At 45.3% G+C, this 24,065-nt stretch overlaps 1 protein-coding gene across 1 annotated transcript in view; it reads right to left on the bottom strand.

Moving 5' to 3' along the window:
* RPH3A (rabphilin 3A) overlaps nucleotides 1-431 on the bottom strand; it is a 106,156-nt gene extending 105,725 nt beyond the window's left edge. The window contains exon 1 of the mRNA XM_077159895.1: nucleotides 272-431. The gene's annotated coding sequence lies outside the window, so the exon portion shown is untranslated. The remainder of the gene's footprint in view (nucleotides 1-271) is intronic.
* Nucleotides 432-24,065: the final 23,634 nt, after the last annotated feature.

The following is a 24,065-nucleotide window of genomic DNA, read 5'->3' as shown; positions in this document are numbered from 1 at the left end:
AAATTGGGCAGAAGCCACAATTTTAATCATATTGCCTAAAACATGAGTCAATTTTATCCTCTCCTTGGGGTAGTTGAGCTGAAATCTCATTTGGTTTTGGGATGCTGCTTAGGTGATAAAATACTGCAGAATGTGGACAAAATAAACTGGTCATTCCTCAACACCCCCCCCCCAACCACCCTCTTCCCCACCAACTCATGCACACATCTCATTGCAATTGCCATTCCGAGACCCCTAGCCCATTTGCACAACCAAGAAGAATAACACTTACCACAACCAGAGGATTGCAGGGGAAACGGGTGAGCCAAATTCTTGCCAACTCCTCCCTTCCCTGCCGGTGGGAAGATGCTAAGTCCTGATGACTTGGTTTGAAAGCTCAGTGGAGGTGCCTGAAAGAAAATTGTTCATTTGACTCTCCTACTCGTCCCAAAAATAAAATCAAGGCACCAGCGTAAGCGCACACACACACACCGACTATCCCTAAATAATGCAGGACCAAAGCAAAAAGAAATACCAGTGCTAGGAGAGAAGAAACTCAGACCAGTCAGTGGACAAGGGAAAGACAGCGGCTCCCGGAGGCTGCCCTCCACATGGATGAAGGTTTCGCTCTCTGAGCCTTTCTCTCTCTTTCTCTCGCTGTCGTCCGCGTAGGCAACTCCAGGCTGCTGGCAGTAGACAAATCAATTGCTTCCCCAGCACCCAAATCGGCAGTGGCTGCCACCACTGCTGCAAAACCCTGGGTGAGCAAGGGGGGGTGGAGGGGGTAGCAGCTTCCCGGCGCAGGGGGAATTAAGCCTGCCTCCCACCCGTGCTTTATGTGTGAGGTGCCTGGAAAAAGAGAGGTGGGAGGCTGGGAAGACAGGTTCCACGCAGCAGAGATCCCAGCTGGTCGAAATGGCTTGCTGTCAAGGGATTGGCGGTCAGCACCACGGACAGCGCTAAAGCGCGATGGCGGAGGGGCTGAGAATGAAGCGAGCCCCCAGGCAGAGAAGTTAAGTTATTGGATGGTTAGAGCAGAGAAGGGGGAGTCCAGAGACGTGGGGTGGGGTGGGGGTGGGGGGAACGGGACTTCTCAACATCACACAGTGAAGTCAATGACAGCCTACCCACCACACACTTGTTCTAATATTGTCGCTCACTCGCAGAGCAAAGGAGCTGTGAGTTCCGCAGCCCCTCTCCCACGCACACGCCCCCAGACCCTCACTGCTCTTCTCTGCCCAGAAAAGAGTTTGACTCCAGTGTAGGCACCTCCAAGTGGATTTTTCCCCCAAAGTTCATCCCAACTGACCTGTCCTCACCCGTATTGCTTCAGGTTTCTGACTCGTGGTGCCTCAGATGCCTTGGAATTCAGAGCAAGAGAGACAGGGCTTAGGAAATGGAAATTTTTAAGGGGCAGAACAGCCAGTGGAATAAGCACTTGAGAGGTTGTTGGGAGCCAGATTTAGCCCCCATACAGTCTTGGAAAAGTCACTTTCACCAAGTCCCATCTGAAATAACGATACGACTACTTTATTTTCCTAAAGGTAGGAAGCAAGAATTTAAAAAGCACCCACATCCAAGTTGTGGCTGTTATGATTCAATGACCCACAACCTGTCCCACGATTCAAATATTTTGACGGACGGATAAAAGAATTGACAGTCACCTCCGGATGGCATGTGCCAACCTCACCCTTCAGCATGTGGTTTGAGTGGGGTTGCGTTGGGAAATTTTAGGAGGTAAATTAAACCTTGGCCAAAGACACAACCCTGAAAAATCCAGACTGGACTTCTGAAATGAAATCTCTATCTGGACAAGGAAATAAAAATCTCCTTTAAAAATAAAGGAGAAACACACAAGGAGGAATTGTTTTCCATGGCTCCCAGTGTTCCAATCTCAAGAGCCTACTCCTTCAAACTTTGGAAAAGGGCACACAGGCTGGGGAAAGACAGGAAATCTCAAATGGAAAAGATCTGTTTAGAACTTCACTAAAAAGTGAAGAAGAACCTTCTTTAATTGTAGAATCTTATCTACAGTTTCCTCACCCATATGGTACCGAGTGAGCTACATATTTGACACGTAATGTTACCCTTGAAAGGTACAGCTTCAAATGTCAGGAACTTAGAGACCATTTAGACTTTCACTTTATAGAGGATGATGATGATGTTGAAGGTGACGGTGATGATGCTGAAGGTGACTGATGACTGTGGTGATGACAGCTATCATCTGCTGGGAACCCACTAGGGGCTTTACATGCATTGACATTTCCTTGAATCCTCATCCTTTAGAATTCCATTATTGTCTCTACTTTACAGATGGGGAAACTGAGACTTGAAAAATTAAGTCCTGGTCAAGGTTACTCATTAAGTAGCAGAGACAGAATTCAAACCCAGGACTGTATGATTGATTCCGAACCCCATGCTTCAGCATGTCTCTCTCAGAGTCAAATTCACATGTATTCTGGAAATTTTTTCAGCAAGAACTCATTGGTGCTTTTCTGGAAGGACCCTATGTCCTAAGTTCAGTCCTCTTGCTTTTCAGCTGGAGAAACTGAGGACCAGAAAGGGCTAGTGACTTTCCCACAGTCAAACAGCTAGGAATAGGTAGAATTGAGTCTGGAACTCAGGCCTTTAAGATGCCAGGGCCTGTGTTCTAGAGCCCAGAAGAGAGCCAGGCACATGGGAGGGCCTCAGTAAATATCTGAAGAGTGATTCAAGAAGCCCAGAGAGGGGCTAAATTCACATGGGATGCTGGTGGCAGAATTAGAACCAAGTAGCTTCCTGGTATCTTGGCTTCCAGTCCCAAGGAATTTCCACAGCACCTCACAGCTTCCCTGACCATTCCAGAGAGGCCTGTTATGAACTTGGCTCTCCCTTAGGGAATGAAAATAGCTACACCCCCCACTAAATGCCTAGACTCCTACTATGTGTTGGGCTATAAAAGTACTAAACATTTCACAGTTATTATCTCCAGTCTTCACAACCCCATGAGGTGAGGTGCTATTATTGTCTCATTTTTAGTTGAGAACACTGAGGTTCAAGGTGATGTGAAGTCCCCAAGCTCACACAGTCAGGGAGTGGCAGAGGTATAAACCCAGGGTCCATCTATCTGAAGAGCCTCTGTTTTTGACCCTGCACTGCTGGTTATTTTTCTCATACCAGCACCACCACCCCCACCAGAGGCTCCCCTGGGAGTGAAAGGGAAGCCTGGACTGACCCCCACCCTGGTTTCAGAGCAGTTGTGCTTTCAGCCATTTTGCATACTGGGCATCTGCCCAAGCCTCCATTGAAGGCATGGCTTTGCAGCAAAATTAAACAATAATAATACAGCTGAAACCAGAACTCTGCAACCTTCCCTGGTGACCAAGCCATCTAGGAACCAGCCCTGCTTTCTCAGGGGACCATGCCTCACCCTCCCACCTCCCTGATTACCAGTCCAAAACTGCTTGCTTTGTCCTGACAGCTCCTGGAAAGGACTTTGTTCATGGAACCAGCTGCTGCCATAGGCTCTGACAACCTCGTGGCACTGCAGTAGGAAGATGCCTCGAAACCAGACTCCTCAGTGCAGAGCCTGGGAAGGCTCTGATTCTCTCTGAGGCCTCATTAAGAAACGGAACAGTGCAAAGAGATTTCTCAGGGCCTGGCTTCAGCATGATATGGGTCCTGCTCTTGTTCCATGATGGGGACCAGAGGCAGCCTGTGGGCAGTAGAGGTGATGGTGACGATGGTGATGATGGTGATGATGATGGTGATAACCAAAACAACAAAAGCCACCCACTGTGGTTCTTGGTGATTCGTGGGCTTTGCATTATTGCTTCATCCTCGCAACCATCCTATATGTTAGGATGGTAATCATTTTATTTCCCCTTTACAAATGAGGAAACTGAGGCCCAGATGCCTAAAGCCACCAGCCTGGGGACGGTTGGTTCAGTGGTGGGATTTGGGGTTTGAACCAAGTTCTTCTGAGTTTGTAACTATTGTGTTCTGTGGCACCCCTAATTATAGTAGCTCCTCCCATTTATTATTATTATTTTTCTTTTTTCCCCAGGAGCCATGATTTATCGCCCCAGTGTCATTCGTGATCTAGGACAGTTCTTCGAGGTTGTGTAACGTTATTCACCCATCTTGAAGATGAGGAAATCAGATGCGGAGAGGTCAAGTGACTTACCCAAGGTAACACATCTGGAAAGGGGGTAGGGCCGGTGGTATTCCGTTTGTCTCAGGAGCTACTGAATTCTTTTGATTCCCAGGGAGGTAGGTACTGAGACAGCCTGAAAAGAAGGGAGGACTCTTCCTATTTCACTTAACAGGTATGCTAGTCAGAATAACGGTCCTCCAAAGGTGCCTATGCCCTAATCCCCAGAACCCGTGATTATGTTACATATTACATGGCAAATGGATGTTGCAGGTGGGGGGTGAGTGTCAGAGTGAGGATGTGACCAAAGAAGCGGAGGTTGGAGAAAGAGAGAGATGGGAAGACGCCACACTGCTGGCCTTGAAGGTGGAGGAAATGGCAACAGACTAAGCGATGTAGGGAGCCTCGATAAACTGGGAAAGGCAAGAGAACAGATTCTTCCCGAGAACCTCCGATGGACTGCAACCCTGCGGACACCTGGGTTTTCGGACTTCTGACCTCAGAACTAAGATAATACATTATTGTTGTTTTATGTCACTAAATTTGTGGTGATTTGTTATGACAGCACTAGGAAACAATACAGGAAGTCTGCCAGAGGACTCTACAGTGAGAATCTGCGAGCAAAGATGTGTTGGGAATCACGCTCAAGCTTACTGTTGGCCAAGAATGCAGTGTTTTAACCATATTACAGCCTGTCTTAATACAGCATGTTGTGTGTGTGTGTGCGTGTGCGTGCGTGCGTGTGCTCACCTGCCTGCACATCTGCACACATGTGCGTGCAGAGGGAGGCCCTGTAAGAGAGAGGGCTCCAGCTCCCGGCCTCGGCCTGACCCCGGGGCTCTGTCACAGGATGGTGCTGCCTTGTTTGATTCATTCTCTTCTCCTGCTTCTCCTTTGAGAGGCTCCTGGGAAAACCCTATCATCAGGACCACAAAAGGGAAGAAATGTTACAGGGCAGCTTTCCGGGAGTACAGTTCATCACAAGGGATAAGTCAAAGACAAAACAAGTAAAGGGAACAAAGGGACAGGAGAGTAAGAGAGAGAGCAAGAGAAAGAGAGAACTGCCAGGTCCCCGAGATTGACCTGTGTGCCCCGGCAGTACCCTCCCCACTGGGAAAAGGGGCAAGTCTCCGGGAAGCCCATTAGCCCCTTTAGGAGAAAATAGGGTAATTACAGAGAAGATGCAGCAGGGCATGACAAGACAAGCTTTTAAGGCAAGTGAACGAGTATTATTTATTAATCAGTAAATTTGGCATTATTGGGCATGTTAAAGTACTGCAAAGGGAAAGGAACTTGCCCTTGCCTCCTGGTGGTCTGAGTTTTATTCTTGCCTCCACCACTTACCAGCTGTGTGACCTTGGACATGTCGCTTGTATGCTCTGAGCCTCAGTTTCCTTGACTGTAAAATGGGGCAATAATACTTCCCCCTTACCCCCTGACGCACACACCTACAGATAAGAACAGGATGTTTCATTGAGCTAATGGATGTGAAATGTTGCCTACTCTAAATAACTAATAATAGCTCCCATTTATTAAAAACCTACTGTATACTGGGGGTTTCACTAAATTCCTTTTCATCTTCAAGGAATCTAACGAAGCACACAGTTCCAAAACATCACAGGTGCTAGAGGTGGAACAGTCATGTCAAAGACGGTAGAATGAGGAGGTTTAAAGGCCAGGTTTTAGAGCAAGGGTGCCTGAGTTCCAATACAATTCTATCACCTGAGTTCCAATACAATTCTATCACCTACAAACTGTGTGGCCTTGGGAGAGTTACTAAACCTCTCTGTGCCTCAATTTCCCCGTGTGTCAAATGGAGGATAGTAACATATCCTCATAGGGCTGGTATTAGAACACTACTTGGCCTATGGGACTCGTTGAGTACATCATCTTTACTTTTTATCATTCTTATTACGGTTATTATTTATTATTGAATAGAGGTGTCTTCCAAAGGGTGATACCTGTTGTGCTGAGATTTAAAAAATGATGTTAGGTTGTCCATGGACACATGCTTTAAAAATATTTAAATGTTGCACATTTATTTTAAGGTGCATCAGAATAAAAAATACCATTTTCCCATTTTCAGCAGTGACATAATGTTTTCTTCTATGCCAATGCATTTAAGTGGATGTAGGGCAGAAATAAATTGGATTTTTCTCTTTTATTGCCAGCACCTCAATGGCACTATCTTCCCTGAAGTCAGTCCTCCAGGTATCCTGGGTTTGCCTCCTCTCCTCTTGCCCCCGAGCAACTGAATCTCGCAGGGGGCAGCACCCCCTGCCCCCAGTTATACCATAATAACTTCAGATACAATGTCATATCCAAGAGAATAAAGGAAGAGCACAGGAGCTTCCCTCTCCCAGGCTCCCTCCAGAATGTGCTCCTGCCTTTCTTGAAGGTCGACCCTAAGTAGGTCCCTCACCTGAGCTATAGTAGCCCCCTGCCCAGCTCTTTATTCCCAGATCACCCTGCTGTCTAACTGGCTTCCCCGTCAGGTTTGAGACACCAAGAGGACAGTGCATCTCCTGAGTTCTCAGAGCCCACAGAAAACCTGATGTTCGGTCAATGGACTGGGCTGACTAGTGTCCCCCAAGAATCCCTGTCCACCCCAAACCTCGGAAGGTGACCTTATTTGGAAATGGGGTCCTTGCAGATGTGATTAGTTAGGGGAAGCTGAGGTCTTATTGGATCACGGTGGATCCTAAATCCCAAGGCTGGTGTCCTTGTAAGAAGGTCACGTGAAAACACAGGGGCACATCCAGGATGGGCACAGGAATTGGGGAGATGCACCTACAAACCAAGGACATCAAGGATGACCGGCCCCCCAGGAGCTGGGAGAAAGGCAAGGAACAGACTCTCCTTCAGAGCCTCCAGAGGGAACCACCCCACCCATCACCCAGCTTCAGACTTCTGACCTCCTGAACTGGGACCATTTGTTTTTGTCACTTTTAAGTCATCCAGGTGTGTGGTAATCTGTTATGGCAGCCCCAGGAAACTAATACAGTCAGCGTTGAATAAGTGAATTCTTCTTAAAACTTAGGGTCCTTGTACTTTTGCCTTTCTGGAATCTCATGGAGCGGACAGCTGACCACTGTAAATTGCATGTTTACCCATCATATATGGAACATGCCAGTGTTCGCGGGATTCTGCCAGGAGCACCATGTCTTCCAGATGCTGCCGCCTCTCAAATTTGGGGGACACAGGGCTAGGTCATCACACCAGAAGATCAACGCCAGAGCAGCTAGCTGGAGGGAGGGGGCTGCAGGAGCAGGGGCGAGGCCAGGAAACCTGCCGGGGAGTGAGGCATGAGCTGAGCTAGGTTGAGAGAAGCAGAAAGAAAGGAGAAAAATGAGGAACCAAGAAAAATTCAGATGTCCTCACACCCACCAAAGCATTAAGGATGGAGGGGGCTGACATTTGCTTGAGGAATCTACATTTCTGAAAAGAGATTTAAGCCCTGATGGAAAGGGAATGAATCCATAATGGAGTCATCGCAGGCACTGGGACAGGAGGTAGGGAGGGCAGTAGAGAGGTGCTACTGCAGGTTAGTCCTTTCAAAACACTCCTCCAAGAACTTTTCAAACCAGATTCCTCATCTCTCTGGGGATAGATATCTGTCCAAGTCTCCCAGTAATAAGCTAGGGTGGGGAAAGGAGCAGAGGGGAAGCCCGCTCCTCATTTAGTGGCTTTAGAGACTCACCACACACACAGCAGAGTGATTGAGAGGGACCTGGTTTCAAGTCTTACCTCTTCCAGGGATCAGCTGTGTGACTTTAGGCAAGTCACTTCACCTCTCTGAGCCTTAGCATTCTCATCTGTAAAAAGAGGATAATGCCAATCCCATTTTCATTAGTTTATTGGGATAATTTGATGGGCTCAAACATGTCATGTATTTGGAATACAGTTAGTGCTCAACATATTAGCTACCATTATTATTATCACTCATTTTATTAGTTTTGTTATTCTTACCCTTTGCCTGATGCAGCAGATACTGAAATGATTACAGGCCAACAGGAGAGGCAGAAGACGGACCCTGAATTGCAAAACCATGTGATAAGTATTATAAAATAGCCGAAGGAGGCAGAGTGTAGAAAATGCTTATTTCTGTTGTGGGCATGCGACGGGGTGAGACTGCATAAGGTGACACTCCACAGGAGGTCAGGGAAGGGTGTGGGACGATTTCTCCCTCCCTCTCCAGTACTCGTGCCAACATCTGGGGAACATCTTTCCTCCATGGAGATTTCTCGACATCACATTTATGTAATGTCCTGTTCGGATTACTAACACGACACAAAACATTGCATTATATAATGCTATGCTAGGACAGATAACCAGCAGGCTTGAAAAAGGGAGGAGACCAGCTCTCCCCATAATTCCCACTTGGCTGAGCAGCGACAGCAGTGAAAGGTCGTGCTGAGATGGTGAGGCCATCTTGCAGGGTGACTGCTAATGCCTGGGGCAGCACTCACGAGGTGAAATAGATCTTCTCTTCCATGGCACGTGGCAATGTACAATGGCACAGCCTTTCTGGAGGGCGATCCAGTGCCATGTGTGCAAACCCTTAACAATTATATATACATATACCATGTGACCCCTGGCACTGCCTCCAGGAATTCAGCCTAAGGACATAATTAGGTGTGTGCACAAAGGTGACCGTCCAGCACTGCTTATCAAAATGGCAAATTGGAAACAATCCACCTGTCCAACACTAGGGAGTCACTTAAATTGTGGCGTAACCCATACCAGGGGAGGCAAAGCAGTCCCACACTATGATAGGATTGATGTAACCTGAAAATGAAAACAGGTTACAAAGTGGTATGTACAGTTTGACTCCGTTAATAAATCGAGTCCCTGATAAGAGAGAAACACCTGAAAGGCCTTCGACATGCACATTCCATCTTTCCTCCCAAGTACTGAACTAGTCGTTCGTTTATTCACTCAACAAACATATGCTGAGGGCTGACTTAGGTGCCAGGTGCAAAGGGTACAGAGGGAAGAAAAACTGACACATCCCTGCTCTTGCCAAGCTGAGAGGCTCAAATGTCTCTTCTCCCAATGAGACCTCCTTGATTACACCAGTCCAGACTGAAGTTCCCCTTGTCTGGTCTCTGGTAGTACCCCAGAATTTCTGAAGGGGTGATGCTAGCAATTTCCCCAGAGTTCAGTAAGTTCTTTACATAAGGGATATTGTTTAATACTTACAATAGTCCTGTAAATTAGACACTAAGGTAAATTCCCCATTTCTCAGGTGAGAAATTGAGGCTCAGAGAGGGTAAGATATTTGTTCAAACTCACAAATTAGGAAGTAACCAAGCAGGGACTCAGCCCACGTCTGTCTGCTAGAGTTCAGGCTCTTAAGAACAGTGTACGTGTTGAATAAACACTGAAGTGGCTGCAGGGGCCAGGAACAGGGCTCCGTCAACTCTCCCCAAGCGCTGTTCCCAACTTGTGCTGACCTGGCTGAACCTTCCGTTTCTCTGCCTCCACTGCGCATTACACAGCCTCCGTGACAGCCTGTCCTCCCACTGTTACAGCCACATAAAACACTCCTGTTCACCAAGGCTGCAAACCCCAGGCACGGGAAGGAGGTGACACTTGACCACCTACAACTGCACGTTTAGCCATCGAATGTGGGATATGTCAGTGTTTGGGGGACCCTGCAAGGAGCACCATGCCTTCCAGATGCTGCTGGCCTTGAACAGGGTCAGGGGAAGTGGGGACTTGCCTACATCATCATCCCAGATGATCAATGCCAGAGTTGGCTGGCTATATCAGGATATCAGTTCCTTGAGATCAACAGATTGCATCTGTCTTATGTACCCAGCACAGCCCCTGGCACAGGATACAGGCCAAATAAATAGTTGATGAATGAATAAAAAGGGGCCCCATTTTATGAGCTACTGACTCCCTGGGAAATGGGTTCTTCCTCCAGACACATGCCTGTGGCTCACTGAGCCTCCCACCAGCATCACCACATCCAGGGAATGTGAGCAGAGGGAAATTCAACCACCCCTTCTCCCAGGGCTTGTCTCATGGCCTGTGCCAAGCAGAGAGAGGCTGGGAGAAAAGATGGGCAGTGCTGGGGGTGAGAGGGAAGGTCAGACCCAAGTCTCCCACCCCACAGCTGATGGCTCTAAAGCCATCGCTACCTGGAGCACACCTGTTCACTCAGGTGGCCAACCCAGGACCCTCCCTCCAGCACTTCCTAGCAGAGGAAGCAAAGATATAGAAACTCCTCGGGGGACACTAGTCTGGCTGTACTTGGAAAAGCCTACTGGTTTTTCAGGGGAAGCAGATAAATTCCAGAGGGTACTTTTCACCAGAATTTATATGTGATATTCAAGTCAACCTTGAGAAGCATCAAAGTGCAAGGTTGTTTCCCTTCATTGGCCAATCCTGACACTCCTGTAATTCACTGGAGGGAAAGGGGGCAGAGGCTCCGGGCCTCTGTATGCTCACCTGTAAAATGGGGAGATAGAACATCTACTTCTCCAGGTGAATAGGATTAGATAGGATTAAAGCACATGAAAGGACCCAGTATGGAGCTAAGCAAACAATAGGTGTTCAACAAATATCTGTTGAACCTAAAGCAGTAAAAGTCACCATTAAAATGCCAATGTTGTCTGAATTACCCCTTCCCAGTTCAGCAAGATTTAATTTAACAGTTTATCTCCAGCAGGGGAAAGAGACTTGAGAGAATGGATTTAAGACTGGTGAGATTTGAAGGAAGAAGAGAAAAGCTAGGGAGCATGAGGTGTTTTCTCAGAGGTCAAGCCAAGGAGAGAGATAATATGAGAGTGATAGAGAGGAAAAAGGAATAAGGAAATTAAGATATACTAAAGGATAATGTTGCTAATCTCATTGAAGATTTCAGAGCATGGTGGGAAAACATGAGATGTGGGACATAATCAGCACACATTTGGTTGTAAGAAGCACAGTAGCTGGAGTGAAAGGAGAGCTTTATTATAAAGATGGGTCTGATGGATGCCAGGGTCCACTATCCCAGCCACCACTGACTCTTGCCCGCATGACTGCAGAAGCCTCTCCCATGGCCCATGGCCTCCCTGCAGTCTGGACTACCTCCTGACAGTTCATTCTCTCCACACAGCAAAATAGTATCTTTAAAATAAACCAGGATGTGTAATTTCTTCTCTTAACCACCCTACCCCAGTAGCTTCCCACTGCACAGAGCCACACACAGCCTTACCGTGACCCACAGGTCTTAGATGACCTGCCTCCCACACCTTGTTCTTTGCCTCAGTCTTCTACAACCCCACCCTCTCCAACTATGCCTTTAGGCCTTTGTTCTTTTCGTCAAACACACCAAGCCTGTTGCCACCTCAGGGCCTTTGCACTGGCTGTTCCTTCTGCTTGGAAAGCACTTCTCGTTTTTCACATGATGGGCTCATTCTTGTTATACACGTCTTAGTTTAGGTCCCCTCTTCAGTGAGGCTTTTTGACTGCCTCCTCCTCATTGCCAATTTTAATTATCTGATAGCATTGATCATCATCTGGTGCTGTATTGTTAATTTATATACCCAGACAGGGGATCAACTAAGCAAAGAGCTATGAAGGCACCTTTTGAGCTGTGACATACATTGTAAATACGAGTTACTCTCTGTGGCGGCCGTGAGAACATGCCTCGCAGATCTACAGCAACAGGGAGCATAGCTGACCGGGCGCCCCAGCTGCTGCTCTCTCAAATCCATCAGTGGAAATGAGGTCACATTTCCCATGGGCAGCTCACAGCCAATAACTCAGAGCAGCAGGGATACGGAAGCAGGTCTGTAACTGGGAGACACAGGACTCCTCTGGCAACCTGCTCTGGCTGGAAGGCTCCACACCTGGCTGAGCCTTCCTTAGACTCTATGGGAGACTAGGATGCTTGCACCCACCCTTCCATCCCTTCAGTGATGGCTCTCCTAGCCTTCTTTGGCTCCCTCCTTATTTTGCCCCATAGGTAGTTCCCCTGATTAAATCCTTGCAAGTTTAATACTGTCTTGGCATCTGCTTCCCAGAGGACCCAAACTAGCACATTATCTCAGTGGACGTTTTTCAGGTACCTTTGCCTGGCCAGCACACATTTCTCTGCTCCTGATTGTCGTGTGGATAAATCATCCCTCCTCCCTCAGTGGTCTGGGTGGGGCTGATGTTTCCTCCTATTAGATGGGTTGGTACCTGCCTAAGCCTAACCAAATGCATCTATTTCATACCTCTTGTAACGTTGAACCGTACAGAGAAGGGCAGGTGACCCAGTACAAGCCAGTGAGATCCTATTTAAAACTTTCACTGGTGTTCTTAGAACAGAGGCATAGCTATTTTATCAGGGTTGCTGAGCTGGTAGAATGCAAGTCTGGACCCACAGATGGACATCTTTGGCACTCTTCAGCCAAAGACTGAAGTCTTTGCAGGGAAAGATGTGAGAAACTGAGTCCTGACAACATTATTTGACCACCTGGATCCAGCCATACCTGAAGCTTCAGTATTTTTCCATAACATAAGGCAATATATTTATCACCCCCTTTTTTAGCTTACTTAAGTTGAGTTTTCCAACTAAAAAATTAAATTCACTTTTTCATGACACTTCTTGAAAATGAGATCCAGAAGATAAGGTTGTGGCTTCTGGAGAGGAACTACGGAGTCAACAGTAAATATCAAGAGCGTGAAGACTGGATTCTTTTAATTCCATGTGTGAACTACTTTCAGGGTGTCAGAGGATTAAAGAGAAAGAGAAGCAACCAAAGCAGCAGCAGTGGGAGCCAGTTTGGCTTTATGCTGCTTTTTAAAGAAAGCAAGCATCTCCACAATTAGGCTTTCCAAATATAATCCTTCTCTCATTCGACAGAACTCAGTACCTAGACAGCTACTTCCCAAAATAAGAGAAACTAAAATCTGTTTTCTGATGACTTGCAAACACATTTTATCTCTGACTCTTCTTCTGTTTTGGGAATAGAACTCAGAAGAAGGTATTTCCTTCTCTTAAAAAATTCAGATTCATGCGCTATCAATACATTTATTCTGCTTTTCTCCCTAAATGTGGATTCTTTTTGTGAATCTTGGTACCTCTCAGTTGCAAAGGAAGCAGGCCCAGACAATCAATCACTGTCTAGGTTATCCTAAATGGTAAAAAGCAACTTGGTGATTCTTTGCTGGGCAGCAAACAGGAGCTCCAACCAAGTCAAGACTCAATATTGCCTTTTCTCCTAGCTCAATGTAAAGAACACCCATTCTGCGAGGCACTGTGAGCAGGGATTTAAAATTGAGCAAAACTGCAGCCTGTAAGGCATTTCTGACTCAAGATTTAAACTCCCTCCTTTAGAAATTAAAATAAATAATAAACCATTAACGCCCAGCTGCCAGTGTTATTAATTAACACGAAGAGACCAAACTTCCCTCGGCAATTAATTTCCCTTTCCTGAGTAATGTAGATGGCAAACGGAAGCTCTGTCTCATGTCAGGACCCTCCTGCTCCCCCATTTCAGAAAAGTCTTCATCCCTGGCACAGCTTCAATGGCAAAAAGCAAAGGCACTTACGTGTTCTTTAAATAGAGCCCTTCCCTGCTGCCTTGACAGCTAATGGCCAAAGGATGCTAACAGGCAGTGGCATCTGTGTTCACAAAATCAAGGAAGTTTTCCATCAACGGACTTGCTCCTATATTAAGAAGAAAAGCAATCGGGGAGGGGATTTGAGCCACTGAACTACACTTAGCAGATGCTCAGAAATGAGGACGACTCAAATCAATATAATAATAGTGTTGATGATCACACCAACAGCAGAAAGTGGCTCATATTTGTTGAGTGCCTGTTGCAAGCCAGACTCAAAATCACTCCTCTATACATGTGCTGGTTTGAAAGGATGTATGTACCCTAGAAAAGCCATGTTTTAATCCTAATCCCATTTTGTAAAGGCAGCCATTTCTTCTAATCCCTATTCAGTACTGTATGTTTGAAACTGTAATTAGATCATCTCCCTGGAGATGTGACTCAATCAAGAGAGGGTGCTAAGCTGGATTAGGTGGAGACATGTCTCCACCAATTCGGGTGGGTCAACGGTTTTACCAGAATCCTTTAAAAGAAGCAGCACTTTGGAAAAAGCTAGAGAACAACAAGAGAGAAAGCCACGAGAATCTAAGAGCAGAGAACACCACAGCACCAGGAAGCAGAGAGTTCACCAGCCAGCAACTTTTGGAGATGAAGAATGAAAATGCCTACTGGAGAGCTGGAGAGGAAGCTAGCAGATGACGCCATGTTCGCCACGTGCCTTTCCAACTGAGAGAGAAACTCTGTGTTCACTGTGTGCCTTTCCAAATGAGAAAGAAACTCTGACCATGTTCACCATGTGCCTTTCCACTTAAGAGAGAAACCCTGAACTTCATCGGCCTTCTTGAATCAAGTTATCTTTCCCTGGATGCCTTAGATTGGACATTTCTATAGGCTTGCTTAATTGGGACATTTCCTCGGCCTTAGAACTGTAAACTAGCAACTTATTAAATTCCCCTTTTTGAAAGTCATTCAGTTTCTGATACATTGCATTCTGGCAGCTAGCAAACTAGAACAATATGCATGATCTCACTGAATTCTCCACCCTAAGAAGGTGCTAATATTATCTCTGCATAACTAGATAAGTACAGTAGATTGGTTGCAAAAATGGCCCCAATTCTTCCTTTCCCTGAACCCACATTCCTTCCAATGTAACTTTGCATTGCAATGTGATTTTTCAGCTCTGCCCATGAAGAGATGAAACTATTTCTCCACCCTCTAGATTGGGGCTAGGTTATAACCAATAGAATGCTATGAGTCTGGACTTTATGAAACTTTGCAGCTTTTACTTTCTCTTTTGAACCACTGCCTCAATCATGAGACTAAGCCCAAGCTTGTCTGCTGGATAAGAGACCAAATGAGATAGAACTGAGTCATCCCTAGATAAGCCAGCTTCCAGAGACCAACTACTGACTGCAGGTTAATGAGCAAGCACAGCCAAATTTAACCAAGCCTTTCCCAGATGGACATTACTGAACAGCCAATCCACAGACTAGGGAGCAATAATAAATGCTTATTGTTAAATACCCTTGAGGTTCAGTGATTATTTCTTATACAGCATTATTATAGCATTAGATAATTGATACAATGAGGAAACTAAGTAATAAAATGACCTGCTAGCAAATTGCTAGCACAGAGTAGGTATGCAATAAATATTACTTAAATGAGTGAGTGAGTGAATAAACAAATTAGGGTGGAAATCAATCCCAGGTCTGTCTGATGCATGTTTGACCAATAAGCCATACCAGAAGGCACATTTCTATCCTAAACTAGTTTCTTCCCTTGTATACTCAGCACAATACCTGGCTCAATAAATGCTCTTTCCTTTCTTCTTTCTCCCACCCCTGATTCCTTCCCAGCAGATTTAAATCAATCCCTGTCTTATTATAAATTCCCTAGAGAAAAATGGAAATACATGCAGTAATAAAAGATGAACATGACACAGTTATCATCTATCACAGATGTAAGACCATATTTCAATTCAGCCTTTCTCTGTTTCATGTGCCAGATATAAGTGAATATATTATAGCCCCCTCCCCATCTTTGATCTCTATCTTTTAACTGGCAAGTTTAGAACATTTACATTTATTGTGATTACCAATATATTTGAATTTTACTTGTGATTTCTACTTCCCCTGTTAAAAACACTCCCTGCCATTCCTGTTTTCTATTCCCCCTCACTGCTACTTTGGAATTTATGTTCTCTTTCTATTCTTTCAGTGGTTAGCTTCAATATTTTAACATGCTGATGTGATTTACTGTAAAATAATCAATATCTCTATTTTCCTCCCAGACAACATCTTATAATACTTTAATTCAGATCCCTCTCTACTGTCTTGCACATATGCTTTTGTTTCATTATTCCCCCAAAGTAGTCATCCTTGTATGCCCAGGGCCTAGCATGCAGAATCTACACAATAAATACTCATTAACTAACTAGATGCTTATCATTTACTTATTATACCAATTGTATTATAGCAATACATAAGTATTATTATATGCATTATATATAATATTATATATAAGTATAACTAATTCATTTAAATATATATTATGTTCTTAGGTACATCTCTATATTCTTCCAACGACTTTGGCATTCACCGCTCTGAACCTCGCAAGGTAGGCAGTGCAGTTACAATAACAAGGACGTGAGCCTGAGACACTCAGTATCTTAGAAGGGCACTAAACAAGAGAGTAGAAAACACAAGGGGTGAATCTACTTATCCGGACTCTCAATCCTGTGGTTTTGGCAATTTTCAAGACATCAGCCCCTGGACAAGGTTTAGCATGCCCTGCTCACAAGTGTTTTATTCACGTTTAATCATCACTTCGGATGTCAGTGACAGTCTAAGAACTTGTCTCATGCCCCAGAGAATCCTCTGTTCATTCCAAACTCTTTTATTAAAAATTTCTCCATCTCTCTCTCTCTCTCCCTCTTTCCCTCCCTCTTTCTCTTTTTTCTCTTCCTTCCTTCCTTCCCTCCTTCCTTTCACAACATAGCTTGTTCCTTTGCCAGAGTATGCTTTGTACATCTTCTTTGCATCCCTCCCCTCTATAGCTCCTTTCTTTACAAAGCAGAGTTGTTACTTAATTTTTCCTTTCCAGCTGCCTTAGCACTTCCCCCCCTTCCTCACCACCACCCCTTTCACTGCAGCCTAGCGATGATGTGGGCAATGAAACGATTCTATCAGCTGACACCAGGAAATGAAGGAAGCCTCTGTGGAATGCTGATTATCAACATTAACTTAAAAAAAGAAAAACACCCTTTCCTTCTGTAAAGAGCTTTAAACTTTCTCCTTGGGGGATTAAGATATTTCAAAGTAGCAAATGAAAACTCACTTCATCTCTCTGTTCAAATATGTTCCATCAGCCTATAGATTATTTTTCAAATGACAGTGCTGAAAGTGAGAAAAAATAAATAAACTCAATTTGTACTAGCAATCAAAATTTCAAAGCTGGGGTCAGGCTTCATAATGGAAAAGAAGCAGGAGATCTTTTCTACACTGGAGAACCAATTCCACTATCATTAAATTTCATTTCTTCTTTCCTTTTGCAAAGCCCCTTCTTTTAAGAAAAGTCTTTTTGATTTTCTCCTTCCCATCAAAATTTCTGTACAGATCTAGTCAAACAATGTCCCAAATGATAGTACCATTAATAATAGCTAACAATACAGCGTGCTTACTCTGAACTAAGTCTACAGACTTGATATATTATGTAATGAATTCAAGGCCCACACAACTTCCATGTTGTGTGCTCCATTGTTATACCTATTTTACAGAAAAGGAAACTGACGCACAGAGCAGTGAAGAACCTAGGGGGTGGAGGAGACAGGATTCAAGCCCAGGTTTTATGCCATTCTGAGACCTCTCCAAGTACACCATTACGGTCCCCGAAGATAAGTCACTGTCCTGGTTATCTCCTGCTTCTCCACTTTGTCTGCACCGTTACAGGCTCCGGGAGGCTGGCCATATGGCTGCATCATTGTGCTCTCTTACCATGGGGTTCAGTCAGTGGTTCACCCCAACAGGGGATCAGATACGGAAAGAGAGGGAGGTTAGAGTATTTATTCCCCTTATCTCTTCCTGTGGGGTCGCCACCAGTTAGACAAGGAAACTGCGAGCCAAGAGGCCATCCCCACACAACGTTCTCTCTCCAGGTTTCCATAAGATTTCCTCTTCACTACAAAGAATGAGCCTACACTATGGGCAAATTGTGCCCCACTTTGTGAAATAACGATGTCATCAGCTCCACATCCCCACCCCCTCCCAGCCCCCAGACCCAATCTCACCCTGACATTTCCCAAGACAGGATGCGGAGGGACAGAGATGTAAGTGGATTTGCATCTGTATATTTTTTTTCAAGGGAGGGGAGGAGAGGTGAAGGAGAAGGGGGTACTGCTGGAAAGAGAGGATCTGGGGATTTTATCTTTTTCTTTTAGAGTGAGAATTGAGAGTGAGAGAAGGGTGTTTTAGAACGTAGCTGTTGTGGCAACTAGTATTTTGCAAACTTTTTAGAATTCCATTTTACGTCACAACACAGTTAATATGCACAGCACGCCAATGCGTGACAGAAGCAAGAGTTTCACAAAACAATACTTACCCTTATCATAAGTGGTGTCCTCTGATATTTTCCATGATAGTCTATGCCAGCTTTTACCCACTAAATCAATTTGACAACATACTAAATAGATCACATTTCTTGGCTTAGAAAACACTGCCATAGACATAACTAGCAGGGAGTATTTTAAAGATTAAAAAAATATGAACACACATTGTGTCGGTGAGCCTGTGAGGGAGATGTACATTCCCAGACGCTATTAGTAAGAGTGAAAATTACTGTAATCCCATTAGGGGGTCATCTGGCAGCACACATCAAGATTTAAAACACACATCCCTTTGACTCAGCAACTCCACTTTCAGAAATTTTTCTTACAGATTTATTCACACTGGCATCCAAAAGTAGATGCTCAAGTATATTTATTATGGCAGTATTTGACATAAGATTGGAAACATATAAGGGTCCATCAATAGGAGATCAACTAAATGAATTAAGGGACATCCTCATTCTAGAAACATATGCAACTGTGAAAAAATATTGAAACGATGTCCAAGACGTATCCAATAGTTGAAAACCCAAAGGCCACATGCTGATAACCGTTGAACCTGAATGGTAAATACAGGATGTGCCCTACACCTATATGTTAGAATTCTATAATTAAGAAATCAAAAGCACAGAGCTCTCCACTCTGTGCTACCATTTGTGTTTAAGCAGGTATGTTTTAACAGGCAGGAGAATGGAGACTGGGAATGGTGGTGCCCGTGACGAGACAATCAGAACCAATATGGGAAGGCAGGTGTCAGGTGATCGTTAGGGTCAGGTGCCAACTTGGCCAGGTGATGAAGCCCCGTTGTTCTGCGGCTGAGGACTTAAATCATCAGCATGTGAAATTCATCTAGACTGATTACCTCTGCGGTTGGCTAAGGGGAGTGCCCTCTGCAACGAGTGATGCTTAATTAGCTGGAGGCTTTAAAGAGACAGGTCATGAGACTGCTGAGCTGTGCTCCAGTCGCCTTGACTCTTTTTTTTTTTAACACGGGCAGGCACCGGGAATCGAACCTGGGTCTCTGGCATGGCAGGCAAGAACTCTGCCACTGAGCCACCGTGGCCCACTCTCGCCTTGATTCTTGAAGAAGACTGTATAAAGATACAACGTTGACAACGTAAATGTGTGATTGTGAAAACCTTGTGTCTGATGCTTTTATTCAGGGCATGGACAGATGAGTTTAAAAATATGGATAAATAAATAGATAATAGGGGCGACAAAGGGTAAAATAAATTGGGTAGATGAAAATACTAGTGGTCGATGAGGTGGAGGGGTAAGGGGTATGGTGTGTATGAATTTTTTCTTTTTTTTTGTTTTGTTTCTTTTTCTGGAGTGATGCAAATGTTCTAAAAAATGATCATGGTGATGAATACACAACTATGTGATGATATTGTGAGTCATTGATGGTACATCATGTATAGAATGTATTTGTGTGGAGATTTCTCATTAAAAATATTTAAAAGAGAGAGAGGGCAGAAGAGAGCTCAGCAGCTCAGCATACCTCATCTCAGGACTCGGAGCTCAGACCCAGATGTTTGGAGATGCAGAAGGGAGTCGCCGCGGGGAAACCCACTGGAACCCAGAAGCCAGGACGGGCACCCAGCAGATGTCTACCATGAGCCTCCCCATGTGACAGAGAGAGCCAGAGGAAAGCCAGCTGCCTTTCCTCTGAAGAACCATAAATTTGTAACTAAATAAATGTCCTTATTAAAAGCCGATCCATCTCCGGTGTATGGCATTCTGGCAGCTGTAGCAAACAAAAACATAACCTTATAGCCTTTTCTAGTCTTTTAATTGGCAGTCGCGTATATTTTTTACCTGTGTGTGTGATTAAAAGTGAGATAGACACGAAACTGGTTTGCCCACTTTCAGCAAGGAGAAATAAGGTGCTATCTGAAATCAAAATAATACTTGAAAACAACAAACATACCAGTTCAGTAAAAACAGTGTACTCCTGCGTTTGGTTCTCCCTCCCCCCCGAGACCCACTGCTACCGTCCACTCCACTCTGGAGGTTTCTTGAACAACCCGCTTGTTTTTCTCTGAGTTTACATGGTACAAAAACTGGACCACGTGGGACCTCACTTATATTCAGGTCACACAGGGAAGGATTTAAAGTTTAACTTGCCCAATTCCCTCACTTTAAGAATGACAGGATTACAACGCAGACACTTCACTATGGATGTCCCGTGGGGAGAGGAGGTGGAAGCGAGGAGGTTCCATTACAGCAAGTTTGTTATAGGGAGAAGTTGGAAAAAACCAAACCATTCATCAATAAGGAAATGGACACATAACGACATGCCTATATTATGAAATACCATGAAGCCATTTAAAAGTACTATATATACATATGAGAGAGAGAGAGAGAGATGGAAAGAACTCCAAGATAAAATGATATAATGTTAGGTGGATAAAAAATGTTGTAGCACAATATCATGGTACATTCATGGAAAACACACATTCACAAAACATATTATATATTAAGATATGAATGCATAGAAAGTTATCTGGAAATATGAACACCTCACAGATAATACGATGCTTCAGGGGTGTGAGAGCGTCACACTCAAATGGGACTTTAGCCTTATTTGCACAGTTCTAACTTTTTCATGTGAATGAATTTATGTATCACTTGTGTGTTTAAAAGTTACTCCAAAGTGTGTCCCTCCCCTGGAAACGGAGGGAGCCGAGGCTCAGCCAGAATGGCCGGAGCCCAGCTGTTTTGGTTAGTCAACTCTGAGCCGGCTGGAGAATCCCAGTCATGGGGGGAATCGGGTACCCTAAACGCCTGAACCCCCAGTAGTACCCCAGAATGTAACTCTGTGTGTTTCAGATGTTGTTAGTTAATATGACGTCACACTGGAGAAAGGTGGAGCCCCAGATCAAATGTGACTGGTGCCCTTTTAAAAAGGGGAGAAGAAGGGGTGCATGGGTGCTTCGGTGGCAGAATGCTCGCCTTCCATGCGGGAGACCCACGTTCAATTCCCAGACCATGCACCACACCCAAAAGCCAAAACAAACAAGTCAAGGGGAGAAGAGCTGCACAGGGGAGAAGACCTCGGAGTGAAGCATCCAAGGAACACCACCAAGGAAGCCGGCAAACATGAGAAGACAAGAAGAGGCAAAGAAGGAGCCTTCAGAAGGACCGTGCCACACCTGACTTTCAGACTTCTGGCCCTGAGAACTGTTGAGACAATACATTTCTGTTGTTTTAAGCCACCCAGTTTGTGGGGCTTTGTTAGGACAGCCCTAGGAGATGAGTTGGTGTCCTACCTCCCAGTCCAAGACTTCTGCCCACTGCCACTTTAGTTCTGCTTCTTCATCTTGAAACCAACAAAACTTTCATTTTCCTACTCAAGACAGAACAAGGCAGGACGTTCAGCCCCACCGGAAACCAATGAGGAGATAATGTTTTTATGTGCTAAACATAACACGGTTAGATTTCAACAAGGTTAGCGAAGACAATTAATTTCAAAGCCTTCCAACTGACAGCAATACACAAATTAGCTTCCACATCAGCTTTAGAAAACTGATTTCATTACAGTGAAGAATTCTGTAGGGGGTTCTGGTGTCTTTTAAAGGGAAAAAAGAGGGTTTACTTCAAAGTGAGATGAAACTATTTTCTAGAACAACTTCATAATTATACCACAAGGACGATGCTTTCCTCTAAAACCAGCGCTCAGTGGGGATGAGTTGGAAGGAAGGAGCCTCAAAGATGTGTTGGGTTGAAATCCACAGGGGACAGTGACGAGAAGGAAAAGAAAAAGATTAAAAGTCTCAGAAAGTTTATCATCAATTATAGGAAGAGCTAACAGTTATTTATTGCATGAAAAACTCTTGTTGGAGTGTGACTGTACTAAGCACCAAGGACAGAGCACTGGAGAAGACACAGAAATCCTGCCCTCATGGGGCTGACATTCAGGCAAGAAGCATAAAGTGCTATGGGACACTGTTTTGGGTGGTGAGCGGTGGGTGCCAGGGAAGGAGTTTTCTGTTTTAAATATAGTGAGTGGCCAGGGAAAGCTTCACTGAGAAGTGACATTTGAGCAAAGACCTGAAGGAAGCAAAAGAACAAGCCTCAAGGATATATAAGACAACAAGGTTGTTCTGGGCAGAGGGACTAGCAAATGCAAAGGTCCTGGGGTAGGAGATGCCTGGAATATACAAGAGGGTAATATGGCTGGATCAGAATGAGTAAGGGGAGAAGCCTCAGGAGATGAGGTGAGAGAGGAAGCAGGAGTCAGAAGGCGAAAGACCCAATCAGCTATTATAATGACTCAGGCTCTTGCTCAGAGAGATGGGAGCCATGGGAGAGTTTAGAGAACAGGAGTGCCCTGAAGTCAAGTGCCTTTAAATGCTCTGATGGGGAGAAAGAGGACAAGTGGACAGACCAATTAGGAGGTCACTGCCATAATCCAGGGGAAAGATGGCTGTCAAGTGCTTGCTGTGAGTATCTTTTATTTTTATTTATTGAGATATAATTCACATATCATAAAGCTCATCATTTAATGTGTATAATGCAGTTATTTTTAGTATATTCACAAGATAGTGCAATCGTTACCGATATCTAATTCCAGAAGAGTTTCGTCACCCCAGCAGAAATTCCATACCCATTAGCGCTCATTCTACACTTGCCTTCCCCCCAGCTCCTGGGACCCACTAATCTGCTCTCTGTCTCTATGGATTTGCCTATTTTGGACAAATGGAAGCATCCTGTATATGGCCTTTCGTGTCTGGCTTCTATCAGTTAGCATCAGGTTTTCAAGGTCCATCCTTGTTGCAAGCCTGAGTCAGAACTTCATTCATTTTCCCAGCTGAACATAAGATTTCATATCTTATGAAATCCCCACAGGAACCCCTCCTCCACCACCACCACCCCGCCATGGGGAAGTTACTATTATCACCACACCCTGTTTTCCTGGAGGAGATTATAGCACAGAGAGGTGGGGTGACTGTCCCAAGGACAAACGAAAGAATGGGAGAGCTGGGATTAGAACGCAGAGGTCTGACTCCAGTGCTCACTTCAGTTGATCTTAGCCAAAAGGCCGAGAAGCGATCCAGTGCTCACTTGAGCCCTTGGACCCACTGGCTGGCTGGACTGCAGAGCCAGTGAGGACCTTGGCCGAACACCCTCGCTGGACGGACTGGGGAGACCGAGGCCCCGGTTTCATACAGAGAGCAGGGCAAAGCTGTGGCTGCAGCTAAATGTGCTGACACCCTGCTCAGCGCAGGTTCCACTCGAGCATCTTGCATCTTTGCTGCTCGCTCTCTGGTTGGTACTGGATAAGATGGGGCTGGCGGGGACCCGCCAGGGGAGGGGAAAAAGGGGGCATGCGGAGGGGAATGCCAATAGTGCTGCCTTCCCAACACATGAACTCAGCCAACAGCTGCTCCGCTCAATGTCAACTAAGCACCTACTGTGTGCCGGACACTGCGCTAACCCCTGGGGATTGAAGGCTCAATGAGATGTGGGCCCTGCCCTTAAAAAATTCACAAGGCGGACTTCCTGGAAGATGGCGGCTTAGTAAGACGCGCAGATCTTAGTTTCTTCTCCAGGACACCTACTAGGGGAGTAGAAACGATACAGAAAGCGCCCAAAGCCACAACAGAGATAAAAAAGACAGCGTACCCCATCCTGGAACGGCTGGCTGGCTGAGAGAAGCAGCTCGGGTGAGATCGCCGAGGCGCGCGGGCCTTACCGGGCGGGGTGGCAAGCGGCCGGAGTTACTCCCTTCCCCCTTCCCGGGCCGGCTGGGAGAATTGGAGAGGCGGTCCCCTGAAACAAAGACGGCTGGCGCCCACACCACGCGCA

The sequence above is a fragment of the Tamandua tetradactyla genome, chromosome 5 (genome assembly GCF_023851605.1).
Source record: "Tamandua tetradactyla isolate mTamTet1 chromosome 5, mTamTet1.pri, whole genome shotgun sequence".
NCBI lineage: Eukaryota > Metazoa > Chordata > Mammalia > Pilosa > Myrmecophagidae > Tamandua > Tamandua tetradactyla.
This window is presented reverse-complemented; position numbering and strand designations above follow the sequence as displayed.